The sequence below is a fragment of the Monodon monoceros genome, unplaced genomic scaffold, assembly GCF_005190385.1.
Source record: "Monodon monoceros isolate NGI ecotype Baffin Bay Population unplaced genomic scaffold, NGI_Narwhal_1 Super_Scaffold_12, whole genome shotgun sequence".
Lineage (NCBI taxonomy): Eukaryota > Metazoa > Chordata > Mammalia > Artiodactyla > Monodontidae > Monodon > Monodon monoceros.
Genome location: NW_021703768.1, coordinates 139,750,777 through 139,773,879, shown reverse-complemented (window position 1 = coordinate 139,773,879; position 23,103 = coordinate 139,750,777). Strand labels below are relative to the sequence as shown.

At 37.9% G+C, this 23,103-nt stretch overlaps 1 pseudogene; it reads right to left on the bottom strand.

Annotated features, from left to right (window-relative positions):
* LOC114892162 overlaps positions 1–18,359 on the bottom strand; it is a 142,457-nt pseudogene extending 124,098 nt beyond the window's left edge.
* Positions 18,360–23,103: the final 4,744 nt, after the last annotated feature.

The window sequence follows — 23,103 nt, the reverse complement described above, 5'->3', positions numbered from 1 at the left end:
ATCCTTATAACCAGATATAGGGTGTTCAGGGTCGAGAAGGCTGTGTAAATAAACTCTGCATATTTTGTTCACTAACTAGTACACAAGCCTAAGTTTCTTTGTCTTGTCAGTGCTCACAAATTTATTGTTTCTTTGTGTAACAGGTATATAAACAACCTGCTTTTGTTGCTTCTTGGGTCCTAAATCTGTGAGACCTCTGTACGTATTAAATTAAATTTTTTCCCTGTTAATCTATCTGGTATCAATTTAATTATTAGATCAGTCAAAAGAACTAAGAGGTTTAGGGGAAAAATTTCCCCTGCCAACAACTGTAGGGTATATCCATATTTTCAAGATGTTAAAATATGGAAAATATGTATCTTAGATTTTAAAATATATGTAGAGGATGAATAGGCTGTGTGTATATGGCAATTCCACCGTGAGAAACAATGTAGAGAAATTTCAGAGGGAGGAAGCTTATAATAGTTTGGAGTTGATTATTGTCATCATCAGAATCACCCAGGGACCTAAAAATATGGGCAATCCAACCATCTAGGAAGTAAGGACAGGGCATCAACATTTTTAATAACCAGCCCTGGGATTCTGATGTAGTCAGATTAGGGGAACACTTCTGTGGAAAGCCCGGGGTTCACTGGCTGTGTCTTGATGGCCATCACACACTTTACACAGAATGATCAGATAGCCAGGTTTTCCTGGGATGGTCCTGGTCTATGCCTCTTGTCTTACCATGATTGTTATCAGCATACACTTTTACTCTTAACAGTGTCCAATTTGGGGGTATTTTATAAGGTCATCTAATTTTATGTTAATGGGCAAAAGATGTATGATCACAACTAGAAGAAACTGTTTATGTGGCCTTGCTGTGAAATGTAAACAGACTGTTTGTCTAACGGCAGTTGAAACCCCACCGGTGAATTCACTATCAGGCCACTGGCTAAGAGTCCATGTTCTGAGAATTTGTCATCAAGAAAGGAAACAAAACAAAAACACAAACAAACAAACAAAAACCTCTTAAGATAAATATTCTTTGCTTTGAAGACCATAAGGCCCAAACAAATCAGGACCATCTCTAACACAGCTAACTCTAGAATTACATTTGGGGAGTGTGTGGGATTTTTGACTGTGCACCTTTCACTGTTCTCATATTTATTGTTCAGAGGCTAAAATCACACCACCAGAAGTGACAGTCTCTTGTCAGATTGTGTCTGTCATTGCACTGAGGCCACTTTGGGGAATCTTCTAGATGATATGTTGAGTTATCGCCTTTGGTATGGCATTCATAGTGAAATCTTCCAGCAGAGCCTCTTCCCTGATCTCAGTTTAACATTAAAATGGCACAAGAGCAAACCTTCACCTCAAAGGCAGCATCAGTTCATTCCATGGAAATGAAGGGACAATTTTTAGTAAGAGCACTATCTGTACAGAGAGGAAGTAAGTTCTTTCCAACTGAATCAAAAGAGCTAAAGAGATGTAAGTTTCAGAATATCTGTGGGTCAGTTCAGAAGAACTATTCAGGAGAATTACAGAATTTCTGTACTTGTGAATTACGTGATGAAACAGAGTTTGTGAACAAATTGTCATTTAATACTAGATATCATTTAAACTCTATTAGACAATTATTTTGGAAATACATGAAAACAATTTCTGCTGAGATGAGGGTGATAACTGTTTTAACCATACAAATCATTTGGTAACCCACATGTTGTGCATTAGAGAACAATGAAATATTAAAAGCGCTTGCTCTGTGTCTGCCTCCTTTGGCTGACATAGGACTAGTGGTTGAAAGTTATGAGTAAATAGATTTTGGATCCGTATGATGATGGAATTTCTAGCATTTATAACTTGTCAGAGTTGTTAGAATAATTTTCTTGTTTGGAGGTGAGGTCCCCATCTTTGGAGGAATTTGATCTGGAACAAAATTCTTAAAAGTGTGACGTGTGTACATCGGCTGCTATGGTCTGAATATGGTGTGCCACCCAAAATTCATATGTTGAAATCCTAAGCCCCAAAGATTATGGTATTAGGAGGTGGAACATTGGGGAAGTACTTAGGTCATGAGAGCGGAATCATCATGAATGAGATTAGTGTTTTTATAGAAAAGACCTCACAGAGATCCCTAGACCTTCCACCATGTAAAGACACTGCATAACGGTGCTGGCTATGGACAAGGAAGGGGGCCTTCACCAGAGTGCGACCATGCTGGTGCCTCGATCTTGGACTTCCCAGCTTCCAGAACTTGTGAGAAACAGATATCTGTTGTTTATAAGCCACCCAGCCCATGGTATTTTGTTATACAACCTGATCAGACTAAGACACCACAAGATGTGCAAACATTTGCTGGTGAGTACAAAGAAAATATTAGAGAATATAATCCAAAAATCTTTTAAAGGTTTTAGTAATATCGAATATGTGGAATGACTCTGGTCTTTCATCAGGTCTGCAGGGCAGACCATAGGGTTTGATGTACTATGATGCTATCCTGAGAGAAGTGTAAAGTTCTACAGGAGACTGGTGGAAACACCCTCACTCTTTTGTTCATTTTCCTCATATTGAAACACAGATGTTTATGTGAGCCATGCTAAATGAATTTATGAACTATGTTCTAAAGTTCTGAACAAAGTAACTTCCCTAAACTGATGGTATAGTTTTAAAAGATTACTGCACATAAACCACAAATTTAAGACAATACTAATAATCTAAGCCCAAGTAGGCAGCAAAAACATGGGTAAGCCAACACTCGGTCTACTGTTCATTAACAACACACTTTTCCTTAACCACAATACTAGGTTTAAAAAAATCATCAGGTCTAATAAGAAATTGGTGAAAATTTTGGAATTTTCTAGGGGTCATTGGAAATATAGATGAAATTTGCTTCATCAGTGGTTATGTTGTCTTGAGATATGAGTATTAATGTTAAAATAAAGCCATCACAATTAGCAAGATTTTTTTTTTTTTTTGCGGTACGCGGGTCTCTCACTGTTGTGGTCTCTCCCGTTGCAGAGCACAGGCTCCGGACACGCAGGCTCAGCGGCCATGGCTCACGGGCCCAGCCACTCCGCGGCATGCGGGATCTTCCCGGACCGGGGCACGAACCCGTGTCCCCTGCATCAGCAGGCGGACTCTCAACCACTGCGCCACCAGGGAAGCCCAGCAAGATACTTTTAAAGTAAGCATTCAGAGTCTCCTCTGAAGTCTTTTCCTTATGAAAGACAAAAATTTTCCCTTTGAGGAAACATTCGTTTTTCTGACACAGTAAAAATGACTGAGATATTTTGTGGCAAATGATTTGGCAACAAATTAAAATGCATTATTTTGTTTGCAAATAGTGTTGTCACATGCACTGAAAATATTGCTGAAACTATGAAGAAATACGTATTAGGACAAACTAAATCATTTTTGTTATACAGCTGAATAAATAAAATACATTTTTCCAGCCTTTTTTTTGGTTTACATATACATTTGCTAGATAGCATTTCACATATAAAAATAACAACTAAAGCAGCTAGAAAAGAAACAATGTATCCAAAAAGCATGTCCTCAACAGTAGTAAGTGAAGGGGAAAAAAGCTTTAAGTGGGGAAGAAAAATTTTAACTGCAAGGACAACCACTAATGGAGCAGTTTATCGCACTGGAATTGAGAGCAAGATAGACAGAAAAAGAGAGCTACTGTGGAGTAAAGCTGAAAAGCTATCACTACACTTGGAAATCCATTCAATGAGTCTTAGCAGGGAAGCTATTAAAGCAAATAAGTTCAAATTAGAATAATAACAGGTGCTACAGACAGTTCAAGGAGGATAACAATAATAATAACAAAGACATACTTTGAATGACAGAGAAGCTATGAGAATCTTTTGTATTAAGTGAGGTTCATTGGTCAGCTCACTGTAAAAATAAATAAGTGAATAAATAAGTAAATCAAATGCAGAGTGAAAAAAAGTATTCACCTTTTTTTTAAAAAACAGCTATTAAAAGAGACAAGGGCTTCCCTGGTGGTGCAGTGGTTGAGAATCTGCCTGCCAGTGCAGGGGACACGGGTTCGAGCGCTGGTCTGGGACGATCCCACATGCCGCAGAGCAACTGGACCAGTGAGCCACAAATACTGAGCCTGCACGTATGGAGCCTGTGCTCCGCAACAAGAGAGGCCCATGCACCGCGATGAAGAGTGGCCCCCACTCGCCGCAACTAGAGAAAGCCCTCGCACAGAAACGAAGACCCAACACAGCCAAAAATAAATACATAAATAAATATATATATATTTTTTTAAAAAAAGAGAGAAAACCATTTAATATTTTTTTATGATGGCTGGCTGTCAAAACTATGCAGCTTATAAAATAATTCTGAAAAATGACCACTTAATCTTTCCCTTTGAGTCACTTTCTGCTTTAACAGGGAGTGAGAAAATCACCATTATTAAAAAAATGTATACAAGGAAAAAGTATTTAAAAAACAAATGCTTGGAAGTGTTTTGATCATTTCGTGATTTTGTTACCAAATCAACTTTCATATGTGCACACTAAAAATGGAAACAGAATTTTCTAATCTATGCTCAAGAAAAAGTTTCAGCATATCTTGAACCCATGTGTTAAAATACACTGAATTATAAGCCTTTCCAATTTGTTTGAGAAAAACTGAGCTATATAACCAAACATAGAAATGTTACAGATAAAAATTCAATAAAAATCGTTCCATAATTAGTAGATGTGATTAAAAAGTATGCATCATGATTGAGTAATATAGTAAACACAACAAATCATGTACTTCTCCTTATACCTGTGTACTATTGAGGGTTACTATCTTTCAGTCACAAAAGTCATTAATATCACCTATAAAAATAAGCTGAACTTAAAATCCAGATATTTGGTCACTGTAACATGGAGACTATATTCAGATTTTCAAAATATTTTTAAAAAATCAATCATGTTATACTCAGTAAGAAGGTATTAATATTTTTACTGTGATAAAATAGATTTTACACTTAATAAAAATATGTTTAAATATTTTTTTAATATTTTTCATCTTTTTTCTTATTCTTAAATATAATTTAGTTTATGTTTATTATTTTAGTTCAGTAGCCTATACAATTGACACATTAGGAAATATATCTGACTATTAAATGCAAATTTCCTTATTGTCTTAAAGGTTTTTAGGCTTAGACTCAAAAAAACAGAAAAAAAAAATTTCAGATCAGATATCTATGCAAGATATGCTAAGAAATAAAGAAACCAGACTAGCAGCCATTGGCTCATTACTTAGGTGAAGAATGCATGAGGGGAAGGTAGGAATTCCATCAAGCAGACTGTAGAGAATTCTTTTAAGGAGGGACATATTGGAAGACTAGGGCATCTTCTCTGCCTTCCTCCATGTCCTTCTCTAATCAAACAGAAGGACTTCAAGGAACCACACTCAGAGATTATGAGATTCCTCTAGAGTTTGAGGAATATAGGGGCTCAGGTCAGAAAAATTCTATAAGAGTGAGGCTGGCTAGAGAGACATGTGGTAGCAGAATGAAGATAGCATCCTCTTATTGGAATGAGTCACATTCCCACCATGGTAGACAAGATGTTTTGTCCCTCATGTCTTTGTTAGGGAGTCTTAAAATGGGCTTTACTCAAATGGGTTTCATGTAACTGTGAAGACTCTACTGGAAAGTAGGCACTGAGGGGAGGTCTAAGCAGACAGAGGGAGCACTGCCTTTATCAGCAAACTATACTTACAGAACCCTAGAGGTGGTAAGCTCCAGGGAACCTGCAAAAGTACTCCAAAAGACAAAAGATTCCATAATGTAGAAGTATTCTTCATCCAGAGAACCCTGGTAAAACTTACAATTCTCTCATGCAACACTTTGTCTGTCCTAATTTCACTTTGCTCTTCTGCCCATCCCTGGAGGACCAAGAATCAGCATAGTAGAGGAAGATGTGAAGAAGAATAAGTTGGGGGAAGAGGAGAGAAATTAAGGGTGCCCCCAGTCCCTTTTCCCATTCTCACCGTTAGCTCAGCCAGCTCACTGCAGACTTTGAGTATAAGTTGGCCCAACCTGGTATAGAGGAAATTTAAGTTGGATGAGTATTAACACTATGAAACTATGATCTGGACTTTTTTTTTCCACCAACCGATGCTATTGGTTTAAGATGAGATGCCTTTGAGGTAATAAAGCTGTCTGGAGATAGCCTCAGCGACCAGAGGGCCGACAGAAAAAGCAAGAACTACAATCCTGCAGCCTGTGTAACAAAAACCACATTCACAGAAAGATAGACAAGATGAAAAGGCAGAGGGCTATGTACCAGATGAAGGAACAAGATAAAACCCCCAAAAAACAACTAAATGAAATGGACATAGGCAATCTTCCAGAAAAAGAATTCAGAACAACAACAGTGAAGATGGTCCAGGACCTCGGAAGGAGAATGGAGGCAAAGATTGAGAAGATGCAAGAAATATTTAACAAAGATCTAGAAGAATTAAAGAACAAACAGAGATAAACAATACAATAACTGAAATGAAAAATACACTAGAAGGAATCAATAGCAGAATAACTGAGGCAAAAGAATGGATAAGTGACCTGGAAGACAGAATGGTGGAATTCACTGCTGTGGAACAGAATAAAGAAAAAAGAATGAAAAGAAATGAAGACAGCCTAAGAGACCTCTGGGACAACATTAAACACAACAACATTCACATTATAGGGGTCCCAGAAGGAGAAGAGAGAGAGAAACGACCCGAGAAAATATTTGAAGAGATTATAGTCAAAAACTTCCTTAACATGGGAAAGGAAATAGCCACCCAAGTCCAGGAATTGCTGAGACTCATATAGGATAAACCCAAGGAGAAACATGCTGAGACACATACTAATCAAATTGGCAAAAATTAAAGACAAAGAAAAATTATTGAAAGCAGCAAGGGAAAAATGACAAATAACATACAAGGGAACTCCCATAAGGTTAACAGCTGATTTCTCAGCAGAAACTCTACAAGCCAGAAGGGAGTGGCATGATATACTTAAAGTGATGAAAGGGAAGAAACTACAACCAAGATTACTCTACCCAGCAAGGACCTCATTCAGATTCGATGGAGAAATCAAAAGCTTTACAGATGAGCAAAAGCTAAGAGAATTCAGCACCACCAAACCAGCTCTACAACAGATGCTAAAGGAAATTCTCTAGGTGGGAAACACAAGAGAAGAAAAGGACCAACAGAAACAAACCCAAAACAATTAAGAAAATGGTCACAGGAACATACATATCAATAATTACCTTAAACTTGAATGGAATAAATGCTCCAACCAAAAGACACAGGCCTGCTGAATGGATACAAAAACAAGACCCATATATATGCTGTCTACAAGAGACCCACTTCAGACCTTGAGACACATACAGACTGAAAGTGAGGGGATGGAAACAGATATTCCATGCAAATGGAAATCAAAAGAAAGCTGGAGTAGCAATACTCATATCAGATAAAATAGACTTTAAAATAAAGAATGTTACAAGAGACAAGGAAGGACACTACATAATGATCAAGGGATCAATCCAAGAAGAAGATATAACGATTATAAATATATATGAACCCAACATAGGAGCACCTTAGTACATAAGGCAACTGCTAACAGTTCTAAAACAGTAACACAATAATAGGGGGGACTTTAACACCTCACTTACACCAACGGACAGATCATCCAAACAGAAAATTAATAAGGAAACACAAGCTTTAAATGACACAATAGACCAGATAGATTTAATTGATATTTATAGGACATTCCATCCAAAAACAGCAGATTACACTTTCTTCCTAAGTGCGCATGGAACATTCTCCAGGATATATCACGTCTTGGGTCACAAATCAAGCCTCAGTAAATTTAAGAGAATTGAAATCATATCAAGCACCTTTTCTGACCACAATGCTATGAGATTAGAAATCAATTACAGGGAAAAAAACGTAAAAAACACAGACACATGGAGGCTAAACAATACATTACTAAATAACCAAGAGATCACTGAAGAAACCAAAGAGGAAAACAAAAAATACCTAGAGACAAATGACAATGAAAACACGATGATCCAAAACCTATGGGGTGCAGCAAAAGCAGTTCTGAGAGGGAAGTTTATAGCTACCTACCTCAAGAAACAAGAAAAATCTCAAATAAACAATCTAACTTTACACCTAAAGGAACTAGAGAAAGAAGAACAAAGAAAGCCCAAAGTTAGCAGAAGGAAAGAAATCATAAAGATCAGAGCAGAAATAAATGAAATAGAAACAAAGAAAACAATAGCAAAGATCAATAAAACTAAAAGTTGCTTCTTTGAGAAGATAAACAAAATTGATCAACCATTAGCCAGACTCATCAAGAAAAAGAGGGAGAGGACTCAAATCAATAAAATTAGAAGTGAAAAAGGAGAAGTTACAACAGACACCGCAGAAATACAAAGCATCCTAAGAGACTACTACAAGCAACTCTATGCCAATAAAATGGACAACCTGGAAGAAATGGACAAATTCTTAGAAAGGTATAACCTTCCAAGACTGAACCAGGAAGAAACAGAAAATATGAACAGACCAATCACAAGTAATGAAATTGAAACTGTGATTAAAAATCTTCCAACAAACAAAAGCCCAGAACCAGATGGCTTCACCAGCAGTCTTGATGGCCTAGATGTTTGCCTCCTCTTGGAACTTTCCAGTATTTTTCTTATAGCGCATCTGCTTGTTGCCAAACCAGTTGGGGACCTGAGAGGCAGTGATTCCGCACTTCTTGGCAAGCTCCTCCTTAGCCTCGTCAGTAGGATATGGGTTACTCAGGTGGGAGTAGAAATACTAATTCAGGATCTCAGTGGCCTGTTTGCTGAAGTTACGGTTTTTTCGTCTGGCATCCAGGAACCGGAATGCAGGATCATGGCTGCCTTGCAGGGGCTCTGCTTGAGTTGCCTCTGGATGGCGCTGAACTTCGGTGGATGACGCTCACCATGTGCTCCGTCTCCTTGGGTGCTATGAACTGCGTGCAGCTTTGCTCCCTCAGCAGTTTCATGACGTGGGCTGTGAACTTGCTTCGTGCCTTCTCATACTTCTCCAGCTCCGAGTGGTACATGTGGCGGACCTGGGCAAGTTTGCTGCGATAGTCCAAGTGTTCGATGGGGTTGTTAGGGGACACACCTCCCCAGGAGGCTGCAGTGGTGGCAGCTGCTGACCCTGAGCCATCCCCTTTCTCGGGGTCGGCCACACCCTCTGCCAGAAGCATGGTGTCCAAGTGCATCAGCTGTAGGTCCACAGGCTCTTCCTCTTGGGAGCTTCGAATGCTGAGGGCGGTTTTCTCCTCGATTTCACGAAGGACGTTAATGAGAGCAGGCGTCATCTGGTGGCAGTTTAGGGCGTGTTTCTTGGCCTAGGCCTCGCTCGTCCAGGCTCTGGTCGGTGATGGTCCCTACCTGCTGCAGAATGTCCCCGCGACCTCCCCACACCCCGCTACCCCCACCAGGGTCTCCGCCACCCAGAGGTTCGCCAGGGCCCCCAGGCTCCCCACCCACCAATCCAAGCCCCCACCCCCGACCCCACCTGGTTACTTCCCTCCCAAACTCGCTGGGTGTGCTGCTCCCTCCGTCCCAATCCCCGCCCATCTCCCCTGCTCCCGGCTCTCCCCGGGGTTCATCCTGGCCCTGAAGGGAGATCTGGGGTACCGCTGGGCACCCCACAGGAGACCCCGGCCCCCGGCTGCGGAGAAAATGGAGTCAGAGAGAGAAAGGACGCCCAAGTGCAGCTGTGTGTGGACTGGGCATTTTTAATGAGGGCGTTTGTCGAAACCTTGGAAATTACTGGGAAAGCTTTGAGGACCAACCTGAAATTTCAGGTCAGAGAATATAGTGGGAAAGAAGAATAAAGCTGCTTTCTTTGTACCCTATCAAATCCACCTCATTTCTTATACTTGTTCTATTTTATTTTTAGCATTAATTTCTATATAAAATCCAAGAAGTCTCATTTTATTCATACAAAGTATATATCCTTTAAGATGGGTTTTATCACTCACTCCAAACCCATCACCAATAATAAACCCAAAACAGATGACAGGGAAGATGTTCTCTACCTCAGTTTCAGATCTAACAACCACCTAGTCACCTACATAAAACATCTAGGAGACAGGGCTGCCTCTTTTCTCTCCTTCATTCTTTACATCTAGCCAGTCAACAAATGTGGTTAGGTATATACAATCTGTACCTTTCATCTTATTCCTATTACAATTCAGTATCTCAAAATTTCTCCCATGAATCTCTGCAGTCAACCCTAAAACTTTCTTGATCAATTTCACTCTCTCCAGGGCCTTGCAAATCATCTCTACATCATAAGTCAAAAATGTCTTTCCTCTTTGTAAAGAATATTGATGACTGGTAGAGGGGCCACTCCATTCTTCTGTTTCCACAGGAAATTAGAACATTTTGTGAGTGAAAGGGGCACAGTTACTAATTGTTCTGCAACAATAGGCAGACTAGGATGTCCAAGACAAACTACCATGTTTGGGCACTACACCCATTAACTAGAAAATAAAAGCTAATACATATAATGTGACAAGTAAGTTCCTCAGTTATTTAACTCTTGCCTACCTCTCCAGCAAGGTCTCTCACCACTCCCTTAATTTACATTCTTAAACCAGAATGGTCTACTCTGCTGTCCAGATGACTACTACTTACACTTTAAGGTTAAGTTCAGATGCCATTCCCTCTAGGGAACTTCTTATTTCTTCAGTCTGGTTTAGCTGCCTCTACCAGGAACTTTCACATTCCCTGTGCATGTGGCTCTAACTTTAGTTTAAAGAGGGTTTATTGTTTTGCCTTTTAATATGCATTTTTTGAAGTTTATAAAATGATATTTAAAATTTTATTACCTATTATTTTAAATTTTTATTTATTACACAGAAAAGTTGGAAAAATTTCTTAACATCTAACCTCATTAGTTTATTTCTAAAATGGGTATAATAAGAGTATGTACGTCTTAAAGTTGTGAGCTTGTAATATATGTAAATGGATTTGTATACCACTTTGAACTGTTATTTAATAATATCTGTAATTATCTCAATCATTATTGAAAGCATTATTATTACTATAAAATAAAATTTACATAAATTTGCAAGATCAGACCTACTCAGTGTTGCAGGGGACTACATTTTTCGCTCTACCTCAATTTTATTGAGGAACACTGGGAAAAATTCATCAGAAAAACAAAAACTAAAGTTCAAAGGAAATCCTTATTTTCAATGACTTTCATGTGGATAATATGTGGTTTGATCAGCATATATTTTACTTAAAAAATTCACCTCTTAAGTTCCATCTGTGAAACAGTGTGGAGATTTTAAAACATGTCCATGAATGCCTCCCATTAAAAGTGAGGTCTTTTTCTCCTCTCCTTGAATCTCTCGATTGCCCTGGGTCTGCTTTGATCAATATGGTACAGTGGCAGTGACCCTACGTAATTTCTGAGGCTAAGTGACAAATGTCCATGCACCTGCTGTTTTGTTTGTGAGAACACCTGTTCTTGTTGCAAGTAAGAAGTTTGACTACCTCAAGATAGCCATAGAGAGAGAAGCCCAGGGCACATGGAGAGGCTCCATGAAGGCTGCCAATAGGCCCAGCTGTGCGCAGCCTTTCAATCTTCCCAGTCCAAGCCTCAGAAATGTGAGTTTAAAAACCTCCCCATAATTCTAGCCTTCAGTCATCTGAATCTCCCCAGCTGAGGTCTCAGACATCATATGGCAAAGACAGACCATTCTCACTGTATCTTGTCCAAACCCCTGACGCACAGAATCCATGAGCATAATTAGTTGTTTTTTATGACACTAAATTTTGGAGTGATTTGCACATGGCAATAGACAACTGGAACAAATAGTTTTCAAATAAACATGATAACTGATTTCAAGGATTTTTCCTCTTACTGGGATATTTTCCATTTATTGTGTGCTTTTCCAGTTTAGTGTTGTAGTGTAGTGAGAACCAATCAGATATATGTTAGTAGAGTCTCTGTAATGCTAAATATAAAACTTAAATTCATAGGATTTGGGGGTTAAAAAGATGTCACTATAGCAGCTTAAAATGAAAATTATCGGTTTCAATCATATAACTCATATTTAGTTAATGCATTATAGTTTACAATACACCACCATGTTTCCCCATTTAATCTTTTTATTCCTGTTAAGCTTGAATTATAATGTTCATTTCACAAGTGAAAACACTGAGGATCTCAGAAAATACATAATGGACCTAGGGTGTATGGTAGAAGCCATACCCTATGTCAGGATTTAAACTCAGGGCTTCTGCTTCCAAATCTCACTTTTCTTTTACTTCTCACTTTTTTTAATTGGTGAAACTATGCAAAATGACTGAAAGTTTCCTGCTTCCTAAGTGATCTCTTTATTTCTAATTTTGCATGTTAAGAAATTACAATTCCACAGATCAGCCAGAAAGATCTTTCTAAAGGTACTTTTTTGTATCCTCCCCTGCTTAAAATCTTCTCTAGTCCTCCTATTACACGTGATATAAAAGGCCCTTCACAATCTTTCTCCCACTTCCCTTTTAATCCCAACATTAACATTACTAGCGTGTAGTTCATCTTTCATTTGATGCTTTTGGTGAAAGAGAAACCCCTCATTCACTTAGAAATTTCATTGATTCATTCATCTGTCCCTTCACTCCACACATATTTGGTGCATGCCTTCTGTTTATGCCAGGCCCTGGGGATACCAAACATTTGTCATGTTTCTTGCCCTCAGAGTCTTTCAGTCTTTAGTACAAGAAAAGCAAACACAAGTTTACTACAACCTGTAGGCCTTCACATTTGTGATGAAAAGAAAGACGAGGCAATTGAAATATTAAAGAGGACACCCAACACAGCCTGGGTTGATGGGGAAGGGGCGATGCTGAGAAGGTTTCCTAATAGAGATGATTCAGGCAGAATGGAGCAATACACCACGTTCTAAGACAGGGAGATGGGGAGAAAGAAACTTGTACGTGGTATTAGAGCTCCATGATTGAGTTAGGGGAAAGAAAGTTTCAAGGTAGGAGTCTGATGACCCATGAGACTGAGACAGAAAGAATGCTAGAGAAGTAGATAGAAGCCAAATCAGTGAGGGGTTTTACACTTAGCTACCACTCGTGTGCAACAAACAAATTAACATCATTATGATGAAGTATTTTGTCATACTGAGGGTAAATTTTCACACTGATTACGTCTTCTTTCTGGGCCTTAACGTGTTCCTCTGGAAAGTCTGAGAGCTGGACTGCAGTGGTTTTACATTTTTTATCTCAGAGAATTACTTCTGCACGTGGGAATACAACAAATAAAAATAGAGCTGGTATGGCTGAACCTGGCATGAGAAATCCAGACCATCTTCCTCCATCATACCCACTGGAATAGCCCTAAAGAATATCTTCATCCTCCCTGTTTTAGTAATCCGAAAAGTACGCTTTTCAATCTATTGAACTAGATGATCTCTAGTCTCTAATTTACTTTGAATGTTACTGTACTAAGGTTCTGTTTTTCTCAGTCATTTTTCTTTCTACTAAAAATGTGATGGTGTTTCACAATTCCGTATGTAAACTTTATAAGTTCCTAACTGACTGGGAAAACAAAGTCAGTTAAACAGTGGCACCAAACACTGTGATAAGAGAAAACTCAACTATTTCAATTGGCCTTGCTGCATAGAACCACTATAGAATTTAGAAGCTAAAACAACAATAATTAGCTACTTCTCTCAATTCTATTTGTTGACTGGACAGTTCACCTGCATATTTCACCTGAGCTTACTCAGCTCCCAGGATTCAGCTAGGGGTCAGTGAGGTTAGAAGACCCAAGAGACCTCATTCACATGTTCGCCAGTTGCTGTGGGCTGTCACTGGGGGCCTCTTCTCCACCTGCCTCTCCTCCTCCATAAGCTAGTCTAGCTTCTTTGCATGGTGACCTCAGGACCACATTCCAAGGTCTCTTAAAACCTAGCCTCAAAAGTCAAATACCATCATTTACACCAGAGTGGTCAGAGCAAGTTACAAGGCCAGCCCAGATTCAAGACTCTACCTTTTTGTGGAAGTCACATCACAAAGAGGTATATATACATACCTGTGACTTCCATAAAAAGGAATATATATACACATATATATACTAATTTTATATATATATAATAATTTTTATATATATAGTCATTTTATCATCTATATTTTATATCTACCGCATAGACATTCTTGTATGTCAACAGTTCCCAGAAAGTGATCGCCCCTACTTTCCTATCTCAAAACAACACTGGTAACCCATACTTCAAAAATTTCAGTAGCTTATTACAATATAGTTGTCCTCTTTGATTTGTATATTGGAACATAGTGCACTACTGCATGTCTTTGCAGAAATACGCTTATTGAAACAACTCAAGGGAATCTTCTGAATTGAGGAAAAACATTTACATTGGAACAAATTACATTTTACTGAAAACCTAATTGTTACACTGAGAGCTGTACACTGTTGTAATTGCATACTCCTAATTACACAGACTGCATTATTTAAAAAGAATGGCATTGTTTATTTGTGATATCCTTTGCTTATTTACACTTGCGTATTTGAGCAAGGAGCAAGGAGTTATTTCTACCACGTGGCTGAGATTCTTATCTGTTCACAAACACAAAATTAATTCGGTTGGGAGAAACGGCTCTCAAACAGGAAGACAGAAATTTCTCCTGAGGCAAGACATTCTACAATTGTTTCTAAATTTCTGTATAATTAACAAAGCATTTACCATCTGCAATGATTGACCCATCAGAGCTGCTCCTCTGAGATAATTTTGGTGACATTAAAAAAAACTGAATACCCAAAAGCCACGTTTGACATAAATGAATTAGCCCATTCTTGTAAATAGAAGTAATACTCAAGATAGAATGTTTTGTAAGATGTTGCTTAACATGGATAACCTTAACCATATTAACTCCCCAAGGGCACTTGTCTGAGTCTCAGTGCCTCCGTAATGGTAACCTTGTTCTGTCTTGTGATTTTTTTTTTTTTTTTTTTTTTTTTTGTGGTACGCGGGCGTCTCACTGTTGTGGCCTCTCCCGTTGCGGAGCACAGGCTCCGGACGCACAGGCTCAGTGGCCACGGCTCACGGGCCCAGCAGCTCCACAGCATGTGGGATCTTCCCAGACCGAGGCACGAACCTGCGTCCCCTGCATCGGCAGGCGGACTCTCAACCACTGCGCCACCAGGGAAGCCCTGTCTTGTGATTTTGATTTTGTAAATGCCACTTGAACCTCAAAGCCAGTAGCCCAGTCAAACCTCTTACTTGTGTATACAGTTGAGTGAATAACTCTTTCTGAATTATAATCACATTTCCTGATTGATGCATCAGGAAAAAAAAAAAAAGAAGTGGGGCTCAGAAATCCTTTAAAAGCTCAAACGGAAGTTTTATTCTTTTTCCTGTTTTTCATTCTTTGCTAACAATATTCGTAAAGTAAAATGCACTATGTCACAAAGGAAGGTGTTTTTCCTTCTCCTACAACAGAATCAGTGCTGTGTATAGTAGGTACTTTGAGTGATCTGATTGTTTTCTTAATACGATGAAAATTAACACATAATTAATCATTGATGTATTTTTCAGAGAAAAACAAAAAACTCCAGAACAGTCCTGAATAGTAATAGCTCTTCTTGCTACTACTACTCCATTTGAAGGCATTTTGTATAATACGGGGCTGTTCTTTTTATCTCAGGAGCAAGGTAAACAAAATTGTTTAATGGCATAATTTGTGAATGCATCAATTTTCAAGAAACTAAAAGTTCAAAGCGGCCAAGACCACTGGCACAGGAATGTTTAAATTTCTGTGACCAGTAGGGAATAGTCACTTACTACATAGTTCACTAAAATTGTTCCTTTACCTTAATACATAAAAGAAAGAAGAGTCTAACATTTCATCCTATTTCAGAGGAGATTCCCCCTACAGACCAGTAATAAAGTATCCCTACAAGTCCAGTCTGCGCTCCTAGCAGAGATACTTCTAAGTGTGTAAGCTCGTGACTGATCTTTTCTATCTGATGTATTTGAAGTTCATTACTGTAGTAACAAGAACTTAAAAACATAAGAGTTAGCCTTACATATGCCTAAAGCGTCTTACAGTGACTTTGTATGTGTATCCCAAGGATTAAAGTAGAGTGTCAATACATCTTACTGTAAATGAAAAGGCTCTTTTTCAGATAGCCTTGCCATAATATATTACTATCCTATATAGAGCTTTCTTACTTTCATTGGCTTAGATTCCATTTTCTGGAACCATGAAGCTGGGAGTCATTTTCCCTTATAGCTGAAAAAAGAAAAGCAAACAACTTTATCAAATCCGTTATAAATGTCAAAGGTTAAAAAACCTTCAAACAAGATTCATATGTTTGCTTTTTGAATACAGAGTTTTCAGGGATTTTTCATCATGTTATATCTTCTTCTGTGGGTAGCATTATTAACCAACAAAAATTGTTCAAAAAAGCAAAATTATAAAATATTCTATCATATCACATTGGTGAACCTAAATGAGCCTTATCCCAGCACCAGTCAAGACTTCAACTGTCTTCAGCAAGCACAAGATTCACTAGAACACTCACCTTAGCAAAGCAGTTTAAAGACATAATATATGTATATATAAATCAATTTTATATCATGCCTCTCTGCACGTTAATTAGCTTGTATTGAATTATACATTTTAAAATTCACTGCAGAGAGGAAGTACCTACCTACTTATTTTTTAAAAAAGAAATTGAACAAGGAAATCAGTTCACTTGAATTCTACTTTTACTTTTCCCCATCTTCTTAATAGACAAGGATCTTATGCTATTTTCTCCTTAGTGCATTTCAACTAAGAAGAAAGTGGGTGGAGTCTCTATTCCACATTTCCTTAGGAAATCTCAGACCTTCTCTTGCCCATCTTCCACTTCTCAGCCTCCTAGGGAAGTGCAGTCACATCCATTCACTTTTAGGAAGCTCCTAGACACTCCAAAATTCTTACTGTGTTTCTATGCCTTACTCTTCTTATGCCATGTCCAATGCCTATTCTACAGAAGCAAATAGCCCACCAACTACATTTGATAAGAAGAAAATGTTATTTAACTAAAGAAAAATTATGCCATAGCCTTAGCAGGCAGCAATGAAATTACGATTTTAAACTGAATAATCTTTCTCTGAACTACTCTTATAGTTAATTCAGAGAAACTGTCTGTATACAATGTGATGGGCATGATCACTTAGAAATCTTTGGACACAAAAGAAAAAATATCAGGGAATTAGAATGAAAAATGTTTTCTTTTTACTTATTATTTGATTATTATGAAAAACTAACATAAGTTTATTAAATGTAGACACGTAGAAAAGTAGAAAGTAAAATTTAAAAAAATTAACTATTGGGCTTCCCTGGTGGTGCAGTGGTTAAGAAGCCGCCTGCCAATGCAGGGGACATGGGTTCGAGCCCTGGTCCAGGAAGATCCCACATGCCGCAGAGCAACTAAGCCTATGTGCCACAACTACTGAAGCCCGCACGTCTAGAGCCCATGCTCCGCAACAAGAGAAGCCACTGCAACGAGAAGCCCACACACCACAATGAAGAGTAGCCCCTGCTCGCTGCAACTACAGAAAGCCCACAAGCAGCAAAGAAGACCAAACGCAGCCAAAAATAAATTTATTAAAAAAACAAAAAACAAACTATCACCCAGCTTAGCATTCTGAGAAATCAAATATATTATTTGGCATATTTCATTCCAGTCTTTTTCTATCCATATATGTATCTATGTGATTTTTTTTTAAACAAGCATAAATTTGTCATATAGTGGAGAAGAAGTCTTAATTATACTCAGTAGTTTGCATCAGTGGAACTGGCCCAGGGAAAAGGGGTGTGGAAAATTAACATCCAAAGTAGAATTTAAGAACATCCAAAGAATATATATAATCTCCCCTGATCTCCTGGTGACAAGCCACTGAAAGAGAAGGCAAGCTCTGTAATTACTTTTTGTTTGTTTGTTTGTTTTGCGGTACACGGGCCTCTCACTGTTGTGGCCTCTCCCGTTGTGGAGCACAGGCTCCGGACGCGCAGGCTCAGCGGCCATGGCTCACGGGCCCAGCCGCTCCGCGGCATGTGGGATCTTCCCGGACCGGGGCACGAACCCGTGTCCCCTGCATTGGCAGGCGGACTCTCAACCACTGCGCCACCAGGGAAGCCCTCTGTAATTACTTTTAACCCTCATGTGTGTTTATACACATTGCCAAAGACTGGAAGAGAAAAGGGAAAAACAAAGGATTTAGTTGATCCCCACTCTGAGCCATCAGACTGATCCTGGAGAGGTCTGTATGCCATGTCCAGAACGTGCACGTTTGTTTTCACCATGTCGGGTTCTTCCCAGCTCACAGTTCTGCAAGTGAAATAGCAACTCAGAGAGGTGAGAAGTCTCTCAGAATAAAAATGAGGATGGTTAGTCAAGGTTATATGAAAATGGCTTTATAAATCCTTAAGAAATGCCCTAGAAGAGAATCCAGTATGTGATCTGCTTTTTAAAGACATGAAGGAATGGGAAAATGGTGATTATTCTAAAGTATTTTAAAAGAATTCTTCAGCATTTCTATGGAAAACCTGAAAGAAGGAAAAAGAACAAATAAAAATATGACTGTCATGACCTAATAATTCATTGCCTATTAGGACAGAACACATTGACTTATAAGGGAACTACCAACTCTGCTCTTAAGGTTATTAATTTAAATTGAGTGCTAACTGTAATAGACATGATTAAAAATATATAGAATTAGACATTGTCCCTGCTCATTAATTCTGCTTCCTAGTGAATCGTTCTCTGCCCATCTTCCATGTTCACAGCTTGCCAGGTGAACAAGGACAGAGTTTAAAATGTTTCATGAGGTTGATCATTATCATTATTTCCAATTAATACTCTGAGTGCATAGGGGGTGTATGGTACCATGCTAGGTCCTTTAAGAAGCATGATAAAAATTAATTAAAGGCCTTGAAGGGACATCAGATACAAAAGGCAAGTAACACCTCAAGTAAAGAAAGACATCGTAATAAATAATTTTAAGAATTTTTGTTCATGTGGGGCTATTTTCATAATTTTCCTTAACTAAACTGTGAAGTAACAAAGAGGGAGGGAAATGGTACACAAAGGGAAAGGAGGGGGAGAAAACAAAACAGAGCAGAAAAGAATGAGTGGGAAATCACTATTCACTAAAAAAGAAAAAAAAAATAGAAGGAAATATCACTTAAGAATGTTTGTATTGTGGGTTATAGAAATTTAATTAAAATTGGCTTAAAGAAAAACAAAGAGGAATTTATTGGCTCAGATAAATGTCAAATGGCAGCCTCATGTACAGCTTGAGCCAGAACTTCAAGCAATGTCACTGGGGTGGAATTTTACTTTCTTTCATTGTTTAACTTTGTTTCCTCTGTCTCCATTCCATAGCAACAGAGTTGCCCTTCCATCTCCAGACTATTATCACCTCAGGCTCCATAGCATGAATAAAGCATTATGCTAAGGAAAGGAAGCCAGATGCCACAGGCTGTTTCTTCTCTCCTATCTGTACAACTGTTGCATTTGCTCTTCTTGGATCACGTGCTATCCCTGAATCAATGGCTTCTGTAACGTAATTGTCTGAACGGCCAGCCCTAAGCAGAATACCACTCCTGGAGATACAGGTAGGATTCATAGCTCTCAATTTGTACGGAGTAAGAGTTGGGAAGGAGCTTTGATAAAAATAAGTGGGAATGAATGGTAGCAACAAAAAACAAAATAAAACAAACAAAAAGAGTAAATGTACACTATAAGAAGTATAAGAGCAAAAGAAAGAAAGGACAAGGTCACGATGAGCCCCTTGCATTAAACTTTATCTTGTATTTTGTAACTAACAAAATAAAATTGTAACACCAAAACCACTAACTTTGCTGTTGCCAGACCCCCAAACCCTCTGCAGAATGACTAGTGAATTACAGTCACTTAACTCAATAGATTAGAATTGTCAAATTCTTTTTAAAAAATCATTTTCATTGTGCTAAGGCTCTTAAACATTAGCCTGGCTCCACAGGGTATGGAATACACTTTTTGTATTTGTGTTGGAGTATTATATGCAGTCAGTGCTCACTGAGACATCTGGACACAGAGTAAGAGGCTTACTCACTGGGACCAGAGTGGAACAGAAAAAGGAGCACAACAAAATTCTCAAGAAGCATTAGGAATCCAGTATCCTCAGGATATAAGCAAAGAAGTCTGCTCACTAACGTCTAAATAGGGAAAGAAGCTAACTTTTATTAAAGGTCTAGCATATGCTGCACATTTTTACTACCTCATATCATCTAATCCTCACAGAGATTTTATGAGGTAAGAAATTAAATTCCACTTTTACAACTTGGAAAAAAAAAAAAGAGAGAGACTCACAGTTATTAAAAACTTTCCAAATGTACTACTACTGGTAAATCCCAGGACTGGGCTTTGAACCCATGTCCATATCATCATAAGACTCAGTTTACAGAACTTCAAATTCTCTCCCTCTGTGGAGTAATTTCATCAGGTGCATGAAGCTGAGAGTTTCTCCCACCTCCTACTGCCTGTTCCTGCACCCACCCTCTACACCAGGTAGGGAGATGGGAGGTAGGAAATGAGATGGTTTTAGTGGCAAAGGAGTTCTGGGTGGTAAGTGGAGAATATAGAGTTTTAAAGAGGATTTTAGGAAGTTTTATCTCATGGCTACATCTCCCTTTGATACTTCAGTAAAATATTCATTACTTCTTAATGCATTTTGGAATTGAATCTGGTCCATAGTTTTTTCAAGTCCTGCTTGCAATGAAGGTGAGAAAAGGGGCTACTTGTGGAAAGATAATCATAACTGGGTTAGGTTTAAAAGAGGAAGTGTTTCTTCAAAAAGCTATTGGAACTGTTTTTCAGAGTAATTATTTTGAAGGTGTAATGATGAATATTTATAATAATGTCATCACTGCTTCACAAAGATATATCGGGGATAAATAAAAAAGAGAACACTTTGTATAAGAAATAACATTAAAAAAAAAGAAACAACATTTAAAATTTTAAATAATAAAAAGCTCATACATTGGCCATCTCAAAAAAGAAATTATTGGCTATATATCCAGGTAGCTTTCTCATATTGAAATACTGTGTTCAGATTGGTAGCAGGAATATGACCAATTGTGTTCCCACTCTTTGTAAGAAGGATTTTTGTCTATAATTTACATTTGCCTACAGGGATATTTCTACTTTGTTTGCTTAATCATCTATATATATATAGTGCTCTGAAGATAACCCAAAGACAATAATGAGAAACTAAAGATATTTACCAGTAGCAATCTTAGCGCTACAGTATTTAGCACCTACTAGGTGGCAACTATTATTTACCATTTCAAGGAGAATTTTCTCAGTTAACAGTCAAAAGTTAGCCAAGAAACTTTTCAAAAGTCAGAGCATCATTCAGAGGTAAAATTAGAAACGGAATATAGATTTCTTGAGAATTGTACCACTCTTACTTGTTTTTCTGATGGCACATTATTTTCCTTCCATAATAATCTGAGTAACTAATCTTAATTCTTTATAATTTTATGCTTTTTTCCTCTCTTTTCTTTGTGAACTTTTATATAATAACAGCTGTAAAAACTAGCTAAGTATTTACTTAAAATTCATCAGAGACATAAAATGAGATAAGGAATATTGTATGGAGTGGGACCAATGATTCCTTCCACATAATGCTCTCTCAAATAATTCTGCAAAGAAAGATTTTTTTTTCTTATATCCAGGTGAATGATGTATGGTTCCAACATTACATGAATAATATATTATGGCTCAATCAGTCATTAAATTTCATACACGCTTCCTGTTAATTTTTAAAGGCTTTTGGTAAAAGTGAAATTTTACTCGTTAGCTCTGCTATTAGAAGAAAACAAAGTGTAATGCTTTTTATTGCTTTTCCTTGTTTTTGTTTTAAAAGCATGAGGTAGTGCAATGCTGCTTGGAACTAAAACGAAGTTCTTATCACTTTACTAGCTTTTTGATACTGAGCATATGATGTAACATCTTTAGGGATGGGAGTCCATAACATCAAATCTTTTAAAGGCAGGAGATGAAAGCCAAGTAAACTCTCTAGCTCCAAGATCTAGTGAAGAAATTATTAGCTGAATGTCTGTTTGCAACTTTAACTGTTTGTACCTTTGTCATCAGTGATACGTTGATTACAAATACTTCATAATTTTTGTACATAGGATATAAAAAATAATTGCAAGCACCTGAATAAAATAGAAACAATGAGTAGTAACAAATTACTGAACTGAGAAACTGTCACTTGTATCAAAAATACATTTATATAATTTTTTTTTTTTTTTTTTCCTGTACGCAGGCCTCTCACTTTTGTGGCCTCTCCCGTTGCGGAGCACAGGCTCTGGACGCACAGGCTCAGCGGCCATGGCTCACGGGCCCAGCCGCTCCACGGCATGTGGGATCTTCCCGGACCAGGGCACGAACCCATGTCCCCTGCATCGACAGGCGGACTCTCAACCACTGAGCCACCAGGAAAGCCCTATGTAACTTTCTTAAAGAATGCACCTTGAAGATATAAAATATGTCATCCTAAATACCCGACAATTAACTCATATTCCTCTTCACTATTACTTCTCTTCAATTATAAATTCCAAGAGATCAAAATTCCATTGCCTACATATGATGGAATGACTGCAAGGATAAGTAGCTATTATGTTTTCTGGTGATGACTTAGCCACACATAAAAGTGCTCATTTTCAGTCTTCTTTATTCAGAGAATGTTGACTCAAAACTTTTTTCTCTTTTCTTCCACAAACTAGTCTATTAAAATGTTTGAAATTTTTAAAATATTTCCTGGTATTCATGGATTTCAAACTTTAATATTCAATTAAACTTGTATAGCTGTGGATATAAAAAGTGCTCAATTATTTTAAATGTGATTTGCTGCTTAAAGTTTTTTACATATGTAGTACATCTTCATATGAACATGTACTTTCCTCAGAACATCTTGATTTTCAGTTGTTAGTAAAACAAAATTACCTAATGTCAAATAGCAGGACAATATTAAATGGAAATAGATTTCCAAAATAA